General features: G+C 43.3%; 1 protein-coding gene across 1 annotated transcript in view; it reads left to right on the top strand.

The window, feature by feature from the left end:
• The window catches only part of LOC118311203 (cadherin-18-like), a 118,095-nt gene that overhangs the window by 62,374 nt on the left and 38,270 nt on the right, over nucleotides 1-17,451 (top strand). The gene's annotated exons all lie outside the window — the stretch shown is intronic.

Raw genomic sequence — 17,451 nt, 5'->3', positions numbered from 1 at the left:
TGTTTACTTTAAAGACATCTCAACCGCTGCCCAGGGAAATCTTGAACAGCAAGGCACAGTGACTTGGGAGCAATTAGCACAAGCAGTGCTATGGATGAGCTACTGATGCCAAGAGCCACGCACGGCGCTGTGATTGTTACTTTGTTGTGTGCGAGTCCATTAAATGTTCTGGGAAACCCGTATTGATCAGAACTTTTCAGAGAGAGTTTAGCGATGCAGGTGGTTGAGTTTAGCACTGGAGCCAAATCTGTGGAGGCAGGCACAGGTGGCCCTTCAGATGACAGCCTCCACCTGCTCCAGTTTCTCGGCTGAAAGAGGAGGCGCAGTGCAGGTTACTTACTTTGTGCAGCCCAATCGCTTTCGCTAACCCCTGTGGGCTTTTGTTTACTCCTCACATTTTTCTCCAGAAAAGCTACATGTAAAACGAAAAGAAAATATTGTTCCTTTTGCCTTGATCACCGCGCGGCTTTTCAGAAGGTCACCAAGCACGAATATTTGTAACCGTGGTTCAGCCAGTCGAGGGCTGTTCGTTGCAGTGTGTGTTTAAACCCCACACACCGACATCATAGCGACAGCTGCTGGCACCCGTGGGTTTAAGCCTCCTAGCTCCTTCGAAGCCACTCCTTGTACACGTGGTCATTACATCCCCCCTCTGTTTTTTTCACGAATCGCACCCTGCTTTCATACATAAGAGATCAAGTATATACACTCTGAGTATATATAGAGATTTTGATTCAGGATCGGGTTTTCGGTGAAAACAACCCTCTTTGATAAAATACAATGGGCCTCATTCGTTAAATCCACATGCACAGATTTTATCTTGTCATTGATCTTTCAAGAGCTTCAAGACCTTGAATACATCAATTTCCAAAATGTTTGTCGGTGGTCAGGGCCACACTGTAGAGAAAATGTTCCGACATTTTATTTTTTGTTGGTTGTTTTTGATTGATTGAGCACTTGTTTCTGACACATATTTGCTAAATATCTGTCAAGTCTCTTGTTTCTGTTTGATAATATCTGATGGTGCAATGAAATATGTCTACGATCATTCCTTGGTGGCCCAGGGGTCGAGGTGCTGTGTAAACCACCATGTCCACAGTTCATGTCCCCCAGGTGATGTCTTTTATTCTCCCCCACCCTCCTTATTTCCTCCCATGGCTTTTCTATCAATGTTAAAATACTGTATGGACAAAAATGCACTTGGTTAAAGAACAAAGAAAAAAATATCAGCAGTCTGTGCTCACTTTATGAATCAGACGTAGAATTTCATAAGAGAAAATAAAGAAAGACCCAAGAGACCCAAGAAAGCTAGTGAAACAGATGCTATTCCACATGTGGGCGTTACTGTGGCTCTCTGTACACTCATCCACAGCTCTTTCATTTCCTGCCTTAACCTTGACGAGGCAGCTGTCTGCCCCCTTACCGTCAAGATGGTATCAAGCTCCTGAATATTGGTCATCAGCAGTGGTTGATTGGGATGGGAGCACTGAAATGGATGAACATCTTCAACTGTTATCACTAATCTTTGGTTGAATTGTTCACTGAAGTTTTGTCTATAACAACCCTGCTGCCAGGGAAGAATCCAAATATTTGAATTTGAATTTGATTCTGCAAAAACACATTAAATCACAATGTTTAAAAGTGAGTGCCGCCTACAAAATAACCATTGTTTCCCATCCAATGCTGTCCATCTTGGAATGTGGACATTTCTCTTGTAGGAATAATATTGAAAAGACGTATTCTTATTAACCAGCACAAGTTGGGACAAAGCATTGTCAGGTTATTTTAAAGTAACGAGAGAATCAAAATCAATACAAACTACCAAAGATGGTACAGAAGTGCTGTCTCTCGCTGTGGGACTGGAGTGTTCTGGATGCTCAGTTCTGCTTCACATTAAAGGTCTCTCAGCCTTCCTTTCATATGTTGGCTTTTAATGTGAAAATATGTGAGAAACAGGAAACAACTGGAACATCGTAGGATTGAAAACAAAATGTCTGTTCGAAAGGACAAACTCAGAGTGAATATGACATGACATTAGTACTTTGGTAATTAACATTACTGGATATATCACGTGCTGTTGCAAGAGGCTACAGGCATGTACACTCCCTTCAATTTGTATCTTTTTACTGAGTCTTTATTAGCAACCAGCCTTTGTTCAATTACCTCCCACTTCTACTCATCTATTCACACACTGTACAGCCTCAAAAGGTCACACGCTGCAGTTTTTAAAAATTATCATACAGTGGGATGTGTCAGGAGAAAGACAGTTTGCCCATCTTTTAATTAAAGTTGAAACTTGTATGTGTCTCCCTCTCCTTCCGGTAATAAGCCTTTAATTTTGTACTTTGTCACAGTGATTTGCCACAAAGCTCCAGGGAACCAAAGTGCATTTGTAAATCAACCGACTGCTGCTGTTAACACGTGGAGCTGACACAATTTGGCAAAGAGGCTCTGCATGAAATAAGCTCTCTCTCTACGGCCCAAACAAAAGCTGTTGCGGGCATGATACCTTGTCCACTGAAGACACAAGAGAACCGTCCCGGTAGAGACGCTGCACGGAGAATATCCACGTGTCCTCAGAGTGCTTTACAAAGCATATTAACCACAGCCAGAAAACGTTGCAGGCTCAGTATCTGCATGCTAATGTGTGCGTGTTCATTTGTGACAGCTTCACAACGAGACCATCTGAACGTGTGTGTGGTTATTTTAGTGGGGCACCATTTCATTTATGTTTAAGTAGAACTTATCGTGCACCCCATTCAGTAGAATAGATAACAGCGTGTGACTGTTTACTGCCTGTGGTAGAACAGAATATGATAAATATTATGGCGCCTTTACTCTTAACGTACACACGCTGCAGCCAGGACAATGGGATTTCTTTCATGTAGTTGCCATATTGTATATTCCCAGTTCAGATTAAAGGCAACAAGTTGTTGTTGTGCTCATTTGGGTAGAGCTGTGTGGGAAAAAAATATTTATTTCTTATGGCTTTTTTTTTACTTTGTATTTTTCTCAAAAGAACCAGAAAAGTAAATCAAAATAATAATATCTCAGGGGGATTTGGCCTTATTCCCCTATTGTCACCAGCAAATGACCTGAAAAGTAATTGAACTCTTTATATTTTCTTATAATGTATGTCTTGCAAATTGTTAATGGGTAAAATGTGACAAACAGATAGTGGAATATTTTAGGCAGCGACAGTAGCAGTCAGGCTCACAGGACACATCTACCTCAATATCAATTTCCTGAATGTATCATTAAAGAGGAGCTCAGCCCCAATCCTTTGGTGGTTCAAACACTTACCCCCTGTAGATATAAAAAGGTGTCTGTGAAAAGTTTGGTGCTCGCTGCCAAAGTTCCACCATTTTCTTTTTATGGGGAGAAAAGTATTAAAAAAACATATGGAAAAAAGTTGTCAACCCACTTCTGCAGGCAGGATAATCCGCATCTGCTGTCAGCATTTTCAGAACACGCTGATTTTTCACATTTTTAGATTGATCATCCCACACAAACCTTGTGTGTGTGTGTTTGTGTGCTGATTTGTAGCTACACGACAGAGCGCCCACCTTCTATAGTTCAGTTAGTCAATTTGTTTCCAGCCCGGGTGTCGTAGTTTGAACGCACAGAACCAGAAGTCAACGGAGGTTGTTGACAGCAGTCTTTGCATTGAGCGGTCCTTTTGAAGGTCTCTGCACTTTTGTGTGCCTGCACACCTTCACAGTTCCTCTCACGTCAAGGACAGACTCGGTGAGGACTACGGTACCAGAAGGGCCCCAGAGGGACTGCACAAAGTGGATGCACTGTCAGAACGTGTAGCCTGAGTGTACACGTGAATCAGCACGGACCACCAACCCTTCAGAAGGTTGAGATCTCAGCAAGGCCGCTGGTCAACAGGTGATACACAGGCTCTGAGTGTATCCTTCAGCGCAGCTTGATCTTAATTCTTTTATAGTAAAGTGGTTCCAAAGCGTTTAGCTTTGAAGTTTCAATTGGCTTTGTTTTTGGATACATAGGAGTGAGTTTAAATTACTACAGGTTTCTCACTGGTCAGAACCGATACACACAGATACACTCCCGATATTTGAATGATCATTTATTAAATAATAATAATAATAATTTTATTTTATATAGCGCATTTCAAGGGACTCAAGGACGCTTTACATTTCACACAAACACAAACACACAAATGTCATGAGGGATTGTAGGCCTTGGTGAACAGGTGGGTTTTTGAAAATGTCCAGAGAGGGGGCTTTTCGGATCCCTGAGGGGATGGAGTTCCAGAGGGAGGGGGATGCAACACAGAAGGCTCTGTCCCCAAAAATCTGCAGTCTGGTGTGGGGGATGGAGAGCAAACCCTTTTCTGTGGACCGCAGATTCCGATGTAGGGATGGAGAAGGTCCAGTAGGTACTGGGGGGCAAGGGCATGGAGGGATTTATAAGTGAGGAGGAGGATTTGACAGATGACACATTTTCCTATATTTTAGACCCTGACGTTGTGTGACTGGTTACGCCTAATGACACAGGCAAACTCCTGGGATAATATACTTATAATCTACAGCTTTCGGAATTTTGAGGCAAATTTGTGGCTGAACCAGAGTCCCACTGTCTACAACAACTCAATAGACAAAATACCCTAGATCCAGGCCACCTTCATTTTTGACTTCATTCGAAGACTCTGCGCAGTGGTGACTGTGAAGGGGAGATGCAGGATCAAGGTCCTCATCTGTCAATCAGGATGTCTCATCCTGTTTTCACAGCCTCAAATAACTAATCAAAACCAAACTTATGACGAATATGATCACAAATTATGAGTTATTCATTGTATGTTAAAAGGTTTGCTTTCTGCACCGGTCTCAATGCTATCGATAACCATCCCTACATCTAACGAGCCTCTTAAAAAGCAAAAATGTTGACGAGAACTATAAAGACCGAAGCTTTGTACTCTGGTTTGTTAATGTTTTAGATGCCTGGAGCAGATTCTGAATTCGTCACTACAGATCTGCTGGAAATGTTTCATCTATATTTCATGAGTCATCAGCAGGAATAAGAAATAGACAGCCGAAGACAACACAATGCACCCAGAAAGCCAAGGTTCACGGGCGTTGTTAACAGTATTAAACTGCCATCTCCCCTGGTGGGAGGTTAGATAATAAAGAATTGCCGACTGAATGGGCACGACACCAGCTGCCCTCCCCTTCTCTGTCCACCAACATGCCTTCCCTCCTCTACCTCGTTTTCTAACACAGCATTTCTCCAATCTCCCCCCTGCTCTGTCCCAGCCCTCTTCCCATTATTCTCATTTGCTGCCCTGTCTCCTTGCCAGTGGAGGATTGTTTCCCACCTGGAGGGATTTTGTGATTTGCTCTGTTTTTGAAGTAGTAGAGCCACTTAAGAAAAAAAGTGTGATTGAGAAAGAGCATCCACTAGCAGTCCAGTGCAACGTCTGACACAGTTAATGCCCTCATCCAGGTGGTCTACAGAGACTCCAACTCGGCAAGGTCAGCCAAAAGAGCACATGCATGATGCCTGATAGCCTCTGTCACAAGGGTTTTGGCCACTGCCTTTGAGATGTACTGTCCGTAATGTCTTTCTGTGTGAATCAGTTGGCCTTATAGGACTCCACACAGCAGATATTAGTGGCTGCCTTTCATCTTTTTCTAAACCATCTTTTCTCTCTCCGGGTGTGTTGTGTGTTCCAGCTGAATGCTAACAGACTGTTTAACATGGTGCAGGGCGCTCAGACTGGCAGCAGATTAAGGCAGGTGGCTCGATTAATGAAATGTCAACGCGGAACTTAGAAGTCTAGACGGCTGACTTCAAGTGAACACGGGCAGCTAACAAATGATCGCATATCTACAGCCTATGTATGTCTTTGAGAGATTCAATATTGTTCTTTAACTATGCGTTTCGGCCATAGAACAGTGCATTTCAAAAATAACAATTTATACAAAGCACTCCCAAAAAGCACTCGCTGCAAAGTTAAATCCACATTTAGCCACATCGGCGTTCCCCTGGCAGATGAGAAATCTGCTACTGCCACAAGTTGAACGGAGAGTGTCGAGGGAGATCTGTTGTCAGCATCGAGATGAAAGCTTCTCTCTCTCTAGAGAAGTTTCAGTGAATCTGCATATCTCCTGAGTGCAAAAAAATCTGCTCTTGTCCTTGCTCGGTCATTTAAACTTTGTAATTCCCCAAGTCTGCTTCTTCGTCTCGCAAACTACTCAACACAGTCTGACTCAAGAGGCTCCAGGTTTATCACGTTTACATGGTGTCATTGTCCATTCTGTCTAATTCCTTGGCATGCCGTGTCGTCCATGTGGTTGGAATCATTGGCCATTTCTGTACCATCTTCTGCTCTGTTTGAGATTCACGCCATGTCAATGGTCTGTACTTGTAAAAATAGCTTTTCTAGTTTTATTGACCACACAAAGCACCTCACAGCACAAGTCACATTCTCACACAGCGCTGCTATTTACCGCGCTTTTTTCCTGTCACATTCATACACTGTCAGAGCCGTCAGAGGCCCAAGGAAACATTGGCATGTGGACTGGGGAGAGCTGGGATCGAAATGCCGACCTTCAGGTTGGTGGATGACCGATTCTACCTCATAAGCCACAGCCGCCCGTAGTAGTAGTACTACCGTGTAGTAGTATGCTATATCTGGGGTCAGCTTTGGCGCCGCATTCCTGTGTTGTGCGACATCATAAACCAAGTTCGTGCCACTTCACCCGATTTGATCCTGTTCATGAGACATATATGGATATCAACCACCTACAACTGTATCATCTCTGCCGAGCACATTCACATGAATATCATAGCAGATTCGCTAACAGTTGCTCCCCAGTTTCAGTCATAATCCTGTCCCAAACCACAACTCCCACAATCACATCATATGAGAGTTTGGCTCTTTCTACCCTAAATTCATATGACTTTGCCTGGAGGATGTTTTCCTCATTCTTTGTCTCAGTCAGCATTCTGCTAATCCCATTCTCCTCCCATCTGCTTTTTTTTTGCTTTCACTTGCTATTGCAAAGCTGTAACAGAATTAAAGCTCCCATACATCCACAGTGGCAGGGATTGAGCTCAGAACCAGATGCTGTGATCCTGGTTTCTCTGGTTTGTTTTCAAGTTCTTCAGTAAATTTGTGAGGTATAGTTTTAAACTCTGATCCCCAGTTTCACACAGTAGATAGCCTATTAACCTCACAAGATGTGATCTGTTCAACAGAACATGCACCATGGACTCTGATCTCTGTCCATATCGTTCCACTGTGGAATTTCAAAGACTCTGAAAAGCAATCTGCCCCTTTTCTGACATCTGGACATCATCCCGTGTCTAAATGCATGTTTATTAACCAATTATTACATTTCATCTCTGCCTTCAGCGTGATACCACCTCCACTAATTCAGGAAGGCTGCTGCTACTCTGCAGTGGGGTTTTGCCTCCTTCCCTTAACAACTTGGCTCCTTTCTCCAAAATCGCTTACTGCCCCTTTAAGTCACTTTAGTGGCCCACTAGCCTCCCCTCCAGACCACACTCATCCCTCCAGCTTCGTACGTTTCTTTGACAATTTTTGCAGTTTAAAATCCCCAGATGGCCCCAGAAGGCTTTCAGCATTAGCCTTTATCATGAGTTAAAGAATATCCACTCTTACTGCCTACAATGGCCTTTTAGCTTTCTTTTAGTTTCTCTTATCCTCAGTCGATTTTACATACTAGCCTCGTGCTATTTTGTTTGACACACCATGTATCCCTTTCTCATCTTTTATTACTATCCATTAATAGCAATAATTGATGTCCTATCATTTCTTTATGGACCTAATTTACCAACCACGTGTTAAGTATGTTTTTTATTTTCTATTTTTGGGGGCTCAGAATCAGAAGGACTTAAATGCATGCAAAACAAACACATTACGCAACAGTTCGCCTTAATTCAACCTTGGCAGACAAAAGCAGGCAAACAGGAGGCAAAGTCAGGGAAGCAGGCAGGTGGGGGTGACAGTCTGGAATGATAAGTAAGATTCTTGGCAGCACAGCCACAGAATGAATAAATAAGTTCTTATCAACCATCTTCACTTGCCTACACATCTCCAAGATGCACACATCAACAGGGTCTAATCGACAAAGTCCTTCTCTGTTGCCAACTTCATTCCAACATTCTCATCCACTTCTTGGATCTCTCCTTATTGAAATGAAGCTATGGCAAAAGTTAAAGAAAGGAAGATCTGTTCCCTGTCACGTCTTCTTTTCTTGGGAATTCCTGCTATTGTCCTGCTTTTATGCTTCTGTATCAGGCTCCAGTTGACGACTAAAACGGTCGCCAATGCCACTTACTTTTTGATTTTGCGACCTGTTTTTTTTTCTGCCAGTCGCCAGTGGTCGACAATCTAGACGCAAATACACAATACATAGAAATAAATTGTTAAAATAGAAATGGCCCTATGTTTCGTTTGTGTTGCCCACTCACCTCTCATCTCCACGCGCCTGCATCAACTGGCTCGAACGGCTTTGTTTTATTTTAGCTTTTTCACATACATTACGGTCGGCCTGTAACGTTACCAGCAAGATATCAGAGGAAGACAGCGGGAATGAAGGGCTCAGAGGAGGAGAATGAAGGAAGCGGTTAGGAAACCACAGCAAACAGAAAACACAAGGCAAAGACACCGCCATTTGAAGTTAAACTTCACTGGGATAAAAACTCAAGACCAGATAGCAGCCGCTCTTACGTTGGCTTCTCGGCCGCCGTGTTTGTCACCGGGAGGATGGTTTAAAATCACGTTTCATTTTACATCTTGGAAGTGGTATCATATGTGTGTTATTTAGGCTATTCAGAGTTTGAATCCATAAGTTAAGAGTAGCTAAGAAATTTCTGTCATTCTGCCTTTCAGACCCACAACTGTGCAACCCTCCTGCTCCCAATCACCACCTTACCCCAACCTGCGATCCAGGCTGGTCCAATAAAGGGTTCCATCTTCTGGCTTTAGGCCACCACAGCCAGCGTCTAGATCTTTAATGGCCTGTGCAAGTCGAAAATTTGCACATCAACGAGGCGTAATTGCCAAAGTTGTCAATGAATGTTTTCATGCGCTCTCTATTGATCTGTCCTTATTGGACTCTGTTGTCAACATCGGCCTGTTAATGCTGCAGCGTGGCACTCCTTAATGAAAGCCGGCCTCGACAGTGCTACCATTGCGCTCCACATGCGAGTGAAAATCAGAGGTCAGTGACTGTGTTGGCAAAATAATGAAGCTGTTATCTCCCCGTCTTGGAAGCAAAACTCAGTGTGTGGGGAAGCAGCTTCTCAGTGTTACCTGGCCCTGTTGATTTCACTGAGTCAAAATGACAAATGTGGCAGGTGGCATCATAATCAGTGGCAGATCTCGCTTCCTGTAATCCATGTCTGCACCCAGCCAGACGTTATTTATGAGGTAAAAGAAACATCACTTCATAACACCAGACAGCTGCGAGTGGATTGTAGTTCCTAGAACTTCATCTCTCGAGCTAATCGCATTCTTTTCGCATTGTCCCAACAGCACTTTTTATTTTCATTGAAGTGAGTTATAAATAATAATTCAGGACACCCACGAAAGTGCTTGATTTTATAAAATTGTTCCCTGTTGACTCCCTTTAGATCTTATGGTGAATTGAACACTTGTACTGCTGCATTTATTCACCCCAGAATCCTACAAATGGTCCGACAGTGGATTTAATCCAGACAGACAGCATGTGCACATGGTTGTGTTCAACGCAGCCTCTGACTGATCTCAGATGGCGAATTTGTTTGAAATCGTGATGTCTCTAAAATTAAATTTGCGTTCTGTCTGAGCAAGCCAAAGTAACTCCAGTGACTTTTCAAAATGTCAACGTAACGGTCAAATTACTCAAGAACTAATGAGCGCCATTCCTGTCGGCCTCAGCTGTGTTTTGTGTTGATAAGCAAATATTAGCGCGCTGACCTTTGCATTTAGCTTCAGGGGATTCAGCTCAGGTGACAGCCGTTGTTATCACATTCACATCGCTTCAATTAATCACCATGTCACAAAAAACAATAAAGAAAACCCCGGTTTTTAGTGGACAAAAAAAAGAGAGAGAAAAAAATGAACAGGAAAAAAAGATGGTTTGGAGGATTTTTACCTGCAGAATGACAGAGAGAGAGAGGTTAACATGGTGTAGAAATGATTACACAACTGTTCCCGGTCTCTCGCCTCCTCTCCCCCATTTCTCTCCTCACTCCACCCGGCGTTGGCAGATGTTCTGCCCACAACTGAGTTTTCTTCCTGTTAAAAGGGAGTTTTCTTCCTCCTCCACAGTCTCAGAGCTGCTCATCCTGGGAACTGTTGTGTTTCTCTGTAATATTGTGAGGTCAGGACCTCACTATGTAGAGAACCTTGACACAATGGGTGTTGTGATCTTGGGCTGTGCGAATAAATTTGAATTGAATGGAGTTGTAGGACAAAGAGGGTCGTCCACTAACCAGAGGGTCGACAGTTGGATCCTAGCTTCCAATTTAGGATTTGCCCCTGAAAGCTGTGATAGGAAGTGCGGTAAATAGCAGGATTGTCTGAATGTGTTAATGGGTCAACGTGACTTGTTCTGTAAAGCGCTGTGGACGGTGGATAAGGCTAGACGAGCTCGATATGAACACATCCATCCATCACACAGTCTGCAGGAGCCGACTTCATACAACTGACCACAGCAGCTTAAATTATATTATTTTCACAATTAAATTATAATGAAATCTCTTTTTATCATGATCTATAGAACATAATTAAGCAATAGCTCAGGTCGCGACCCCCTTGACTGTGATATAATGAGCGTAGATCATGGCCTGAAGTGATCTATTGCTTTTATAAAACATTGCAAGTTTGCCAAAATGAAATTAATAGACACACTACAATTTCAATTGTTTATTTCGTCAAAAAAACAGTTTTTAACGAATACAAAAAAGTCGTCCCTCCTGGCTGCCTGCACAGTGCGCGGCGGTTGCTATACAACAATCTGTAGCATTCCTCAGAAAGAAGGTTACGAGATGGGAGCAGGGATCACAGGCTGCTGTGGGCCGCAGCCCATTCCAAAAATACAACCATTCAACCTCACGTGTGCTTTGAGCTCTTGTAAGTTTCCTCAACTTCACTCCGTCGCCTCGCTCACTTCCGGAACGAGAACTACTCCCCCCTCTCCGCCAATCCCCAGCTCGCCTCCTCCGTTGGTAACCTCTGCGACTCTTTGCCATCTCAGCCACAAATTCCAATCCGTCTTTGTTCAATCAGCCCTCGAACATTGTTCAGTCTGCGCTGAGTTTGTATACTTTGCCACCTATCACTACACTGTTTTTCCAGTCAAAACATTACGCACCCGGAATGCTGGCGATCATCAGACCCTGGTCTGCTTGCAATGTGAAAGTGGCCAATTTAGCGGGTCGACCACGTTTAAAAAAAACCTGGTCTACACAGTAATTTTGGTGTAAAAGGGGTACAAGTGACCGGTCCGCATGTTGTGTGAAGGACAGTTGGTGGTCGATTTCAGTGCCCAGGTACAAAAAGACCCGTTCTACCACCTGCCCCTCCAACCTGAGTGGCCCAGGAAGAGGGTGGTGCGCCCTCCACAGCACAGCTCTTTAGTTTTATTGATATTTAGTTCCAGTGAGCTCTCCTGGAACCAGCTGTTTTATACGCTCCTTTGATTTTACCTACTCATTTTATAAAATACGTTATACATTAGTCCTACCGAGAGAGTGCCAGCTTTCTGCTGGTTAGACTTTAGAAACAAACAAATTAATTTTGACTCATCTTTTGTGGAGAAGAGCGACCATATGGACATGCGGATGTAAATCGTAGAAACAGAGGGAATCTGTGGTGAGTTAATTTTAAATGATGGCATGCTCCTCTCTAGCAGAAGGCAGAAGACTGTGGGAAGACAGGTGGATTTTTTTATTATATCAAATTCATTTTTTTATTTGATTTTTTTGCCCATGGCACCTTTAAAATCCCCCGCAGGACTACCACCTGCCCTTTATCTCCATCAACGCGAGTACGTTATAGATGCTGCACAAAGAGGGACAGAAAATTAATTCAAGGCTTTGGCCACGCACTCGGCAGCCAGCATGTACGTGAGGCCTACGGCCGAATGCTTAACATGTTTCAACGCCGTCTTAGTCAGCTGACAGATGGAGTTAGCCGTGCAGGCAGGTAGGAGGCGAGCACAACACGTTTGCTGGAATCTAGTTGACATGAGTTGGAGAGGAGGGGAAACGAGGGAGGAAGGGAAACCGGGTGAAATGCTGAAAAAGAGTATTCAACTAAAATAAGGAAAGGGAACGTGTGAGAGGAGAGGAGGAGGAATGAAACAGAAGAGGCAGGATAGAGAAGAGGAGTGGAAGAGTTTCATTCTGAATTATACAGCAGTTTGCTGAACACTGAGCGGGGGTCCATCTGGATAAAAGGATTGTTTTTATTCATGAGCTACAGGGTTTAAAATAAAGGGTTGTCCCCACTTTTTTTGAACCGCTATTTAGTCTTTTGTTGCTAGACGTTAAAGAGGCGTGCGCATAATGAAAATATCATATCCCCGCACAGCAAAAAAGGTTCTTATTTGGGTTCAGACCATCAAGAGCCTCTCTGTGTGGAATTTGAATGTTCTCCTGGTGTCTGCGTGGGTTTTCTCTGGCTTTGTCCGACAGTCCCACGATGCGCCGGCGACATGCCAACCCCCCTTGCGACCCTTAATGGATAACGCTGTATAGATAATGGATGGATGGACACCAGCCCCCCGGTGGTTTGCTGTAGTTCAGGTCATAAATACGTTCCCCTCCATGAGAGCAGATAGGCCAGCTGAATTTCTTTTTTAACATTGAAAAACACAAGTGAAAATCAGTTTATTGAAATCTTGAAGTGTTAAATTCGGATGCAAAAAATCAGATGCATAATTTCATTGCAAAAAAGAATTCTGAAGTAGAAATTCAGTGCCTTCTAAATTTCAAAGTCTGCTGCGACAGATTCGCTTCCATACGTATAAGAGCACAAAAAGTCTTAGATCAAACTAAACACTGTACAACTGCCAGTACCAGCGAGAAGTCGCCAATATATGCGGCCTAACATCTTTGTTCGGATGTTTTCTTACAATCTTGGGTGTTGATTCAAAAAACATGACATACCTTTTTGACCCACTGTGCAATGAAAGTCTCCTTTTTTTAATGCAACTATTTTCATCATGTATTTTTCAAAAGAAATGGTAAAAATGAGCACAAAGAGGGAAGAATGGAAGAAGCTTAGCAGTAAGAAAACACACAATACCTTCCTTCCATCCCTCTAATATTTCCATATTACAGTCCCCCCTCCCCTCTACCTTTCGTTATCTCGGCTTTCATTGTGTTTCTTTGTCATTTCTCGTTTCCTCTTGCCTCATATTAATAAGGTGATGCAGAGAGATAGCAGCTGCAAGCAGGTGCACAGCCTCGGTGTTGGTTTGTATGAACCACACAAACACAAACCATGAATATTGTTGTCAGGAGCTGCAGCAAACAACCGTTCTTCCTTGCTCTTATCAGCGTTGTGCTGATATTATAGAGTAATATCCTGTGGTTCAGCTCGGCAGTGGCCTCGGGAGGAGGAGGAGGAGGAAGAGGAGCTGCTGCCGTCGCTGCCTTCATGCTCATGTGATTGCGAGAATTATCAGGAGGGAAAAGGATGGCTCACCTTGGACATTCTCAAGCGGCAAGAATCCCAACATGAGAGCCAAAGGTTCAGGCCGACACAAACGAAACACGCGCATGTAAGAAGCTAATGTTGAATTAGTGTGTATAACCTGCCTGGGAAGTTATATTAACATGTTTGAAAAGCAAAACTAATACATTTGCCATATTCACACAATTCATAATACCTCATCAAGCTCGTTGACTTGTTGAATGAAGCGTTGTGTGCAGTGGGGGCGCCACGTGCTGCGCAGTGGATCCTTTTCTCAGGACTCTAGTGTTTTGGTACTGGTACCTGAAGTAGGCCCGTCGCAATACTACAACATCATTGCCAAAAGAGTATGACAACAACATTGTCGCAGGATCTGTGGGAAGTTTGAAAAATACTCACAACACAATAGTGCTATTAATCAACTTCATCATAGTATGTATTGTGTTTTATATAATTTCTAGCAAATTAATTACACAAACAAATACTAATATCTGCAAGGGTTGTGCATAGAGAAGAGGATTTTGGTGATCAAAGATCAACTTCCCCATTAATATATACAATTACTATTGTATTAGTATCGGTAGTTGTGGCAGTAACTGCAAATGAGAGAGAGAGAATAATTATAACTAATAACTAATACCCCCTATCATGATATCAGGTTTGCATTATTCACACAATACTTGTAGTAATAACTACATCTACTGACGTCTACTCACGTCTAGTGACGTCTCCTCATGTCTACTAACGTCTACTCGCGTCTACTGACGTCAACTAACTTCATCTGACGTCTACTCGCGTCTCCTCGCGTCTTCTGACGCCAACTGACGTCTTCTCGCATCTTCTGATGTCTACTAGCGTCTACTCATGTCTACTGACGTCTACTCGCGTCTACTTACGTCGTTATTTCTTCAGTCGCGGAGTGATAGGGAAACTAATTCAACGTCATAGCCATTGTATATGCTCATTATGCCATGGCTACAAACCAATCAGATCGCTTGATTTGACCTACCCGTTTTATGATTAAAGTGATCCACTGGACTTGAACTGCTGAAATCCCATTAAAGTTGCGAGGTTCTGGGCGCTCTTAAACTTGTACGTCAATGTGTTTATGAATAGCTATAATTTCCTTTACGACACACTAAATGTTTAGGGCAGTAAATGTACAAACTGCGGGTTCATCAATCATTGATATTATCACACTGGACTTTTTTTTAATGTGAGGCATTTAAATGTGACTGTAATGTAATCAGGACTGGACCGCACGGGGCAGAACCATATAAGTCTCTCTTCTTTACAGTTCGAACTATCCCTTTAAGACAAAGACTGGTTCACCTCAAAGACGCACACCACACACACAGAAACGCAAGTTAGTATATGCAGCGAGGACTGTACATTGTAGAAACTAAACAAACGGATGGCTCAACACATCTACAGGACAGGGGACACTCCTTTGCAGACACAGATGAACATATTCTGGGACAGGGAAGACAGATTCTTTGAGAGAGGAGTGAAGGAAGACATCATTTAAAATAGAGACAGCATCCCTGAACAGAGGAGGAGGAGGCCTGAGACACCAATGCGGACCTTTCATCTCTTCATCCTTTCATCCCTTCCCAGGAGACTTAGCAAACTTTCATACTTAACCTCAAGTGACCCGCAAAAACATTGACGTGGACACCCTGACCTCAGGTGACTTCACCAGAAACGTTCAGGAGCGTTGACACTGCCCTCACCCCACAGAGGTTAAATACAGTACCTGGGATTCACCACAACTTAGTCGGAACACTGGAGTGTTAATAGGGAGGCAGGGTGAAAAACCTCCAAAAGGTATAAAGAGGCAGAGACTAAGATGTCAGATAACGAATAGAGAACTCAACGACATGAAACATGAAATAATGTTGTTTAGTTGAAAATGATATTTGACATTTGCATTTTGTCAGCAAACAAACTTGTACAGGATAATACCAGCCGAGTTTGTACGTTTATTTACTACAATACTGTTAATAAAATATAGTAGTACTAAAATCAATAATATACTTCTATCCCCTTAGTTTATAGCAGTAGCTGCTGGTTGCTAAACTTTTTTTATTGAATTAGGTAAGAAATGTTGAAAGATTATTACAATTTGTGTCAAATTGAATGATGCTAAATACTAACACAGACTTTCCACTGGGAACTTGAATGTGTAACCCCCCCCCCGCTTTTTCTGATCTGTCTTCTGCCTCTTTACAGAAGAGAAAAATGTCCTCCTCTTATCTGCTCCTCCTCCTCCTCTTCCTCGCTCTCCTCTGTCTGTGTTGCGGAGGATTACAGTGAAAAAATGGGACTGGAGAGCTGCATTCATAATGTCAAGTGCTCTTTACTGGGGAGAATTTGCAAATCAAATCCATTTCCCCCCCCTGCACACAATCCTCGTATTATTCGAGGCCGCTCTCATTTTCGGCGGGTGGCAGAGGCCAGTTTTGTGTCATTCTGTCAGAAAGCACTGAAGCCCGGATTATGCATCCGTCTGGGAAGAAACGTCCGTTACAATCAAATTCCCATTGGCACCCAAAAAATGCAAAACACAAATAAAACCCCGGCGATAACTAATTCCAGCCTCAAACCACCACCATGTCTCCGTCCCTGCAACGGCTAAATTCCTTATTCTCTCCCTCTCTCTCTCTCTCTCCCTCCCCTTCCTTTTGCCCTCTGCCTCGCTCCCACCCCCCACTCACTCTCCATCTCGCCCCGGCTCTGTCGCTCCAGATATGCGTCTCTCCCCAGGGTCGCTCGGCGTAGTGCAGGTGCACAATGTGCGCTGCCCGTCCTGACCGGGCTGCACCGCGTCTCTGTGCTCAGTCGGAAGGGGCTGATAAGGCCAGATGGCTCTCTGCTTTGTGAGCCCGCGAAGCGAGTAATGCAGTGGAGCACAGCCTCCAGGCTCAACGAACGCTGCCTTCGTCTCATGAGGGAGAGAGACTGTGTGTGTGTGTATGTGTGTATGTGTAGTGGTACCACTGTCCTTGTTAGAACCAGTTTTTCAGAGTGAGGTCATTTCTACCAGCCTCCCTCTCCTTCAGGCGTCTACAATTCGCCTTTTACCTGTTTTCAGCATAATCTACAGTAGACATGAGCTGACACACGTCGAAATTAAACCACACCGGGCACAAACAAAACCCCTTTTAAATACAGTCCAATTGCATTTTTCAGACCACACTCGAAAAAAATTAGCTCATGCCACTGTGGCTCTCGGTCGGTGTGAAGTAACACTCCACGTGGACTCTGCTCAAATTGAATCATTACGGAAAACACGCATCAAAGGTGTCACCTAAAAATATAGTTAGTCCATCACTCTGGGCTAGTTTTACTGATAAAAAAAATTGTGAGTATAAAAAAATTAAAAACATTCACGTATAAAATTCAGAGGATATAAGTGCTTTTGGATGAATCTATAACAATTTATGAATTCATATTTACCATATGTTCTGCTCTGTTTGTGAATATATTCATGTAATAACTTGGAAGCTTGGAAGTTTTTAATAATTCTGTGTTGCAGCAGAAGGCAGTTAACACCGTAGCCCCACCACAGTCAACTGGAGGCTCATCTTTCTTTATGAACAAAATTCCACTGGTTGGATGTGTCGAAACAGACTGGGAATAATAGACGAAATGGAAAAAATGAAAACTCGTGAATATGCGTGACCTCGTGGAGAGTTTTGGGACGACAAATGGCTTAGAATTACAGAAATGAAAACAGAGGCACATGCAGTAGTCGTGAAGTGATCCTG

Source organism: Scophthalmus maximus, chromosome 5, assembly GCF_022379125.1.
Source record: "Scophthalmus maximus strain ysfricsl-2021 chromosome 5, ASM2237912v1, whole genome shotgun sequence".
In the NCBI taxonomy this organism is placed as follows: domain Eukaryota; kingdom Metazoa; phylum Chordata; class Actinopteri; order Pleuronectiformes; family Scophthalmidae; genus Scophthalmus; species Scophthalmus maximus.
This window is presented reverse-complemented; position numbering and strand designations above follow the sequence as displayed.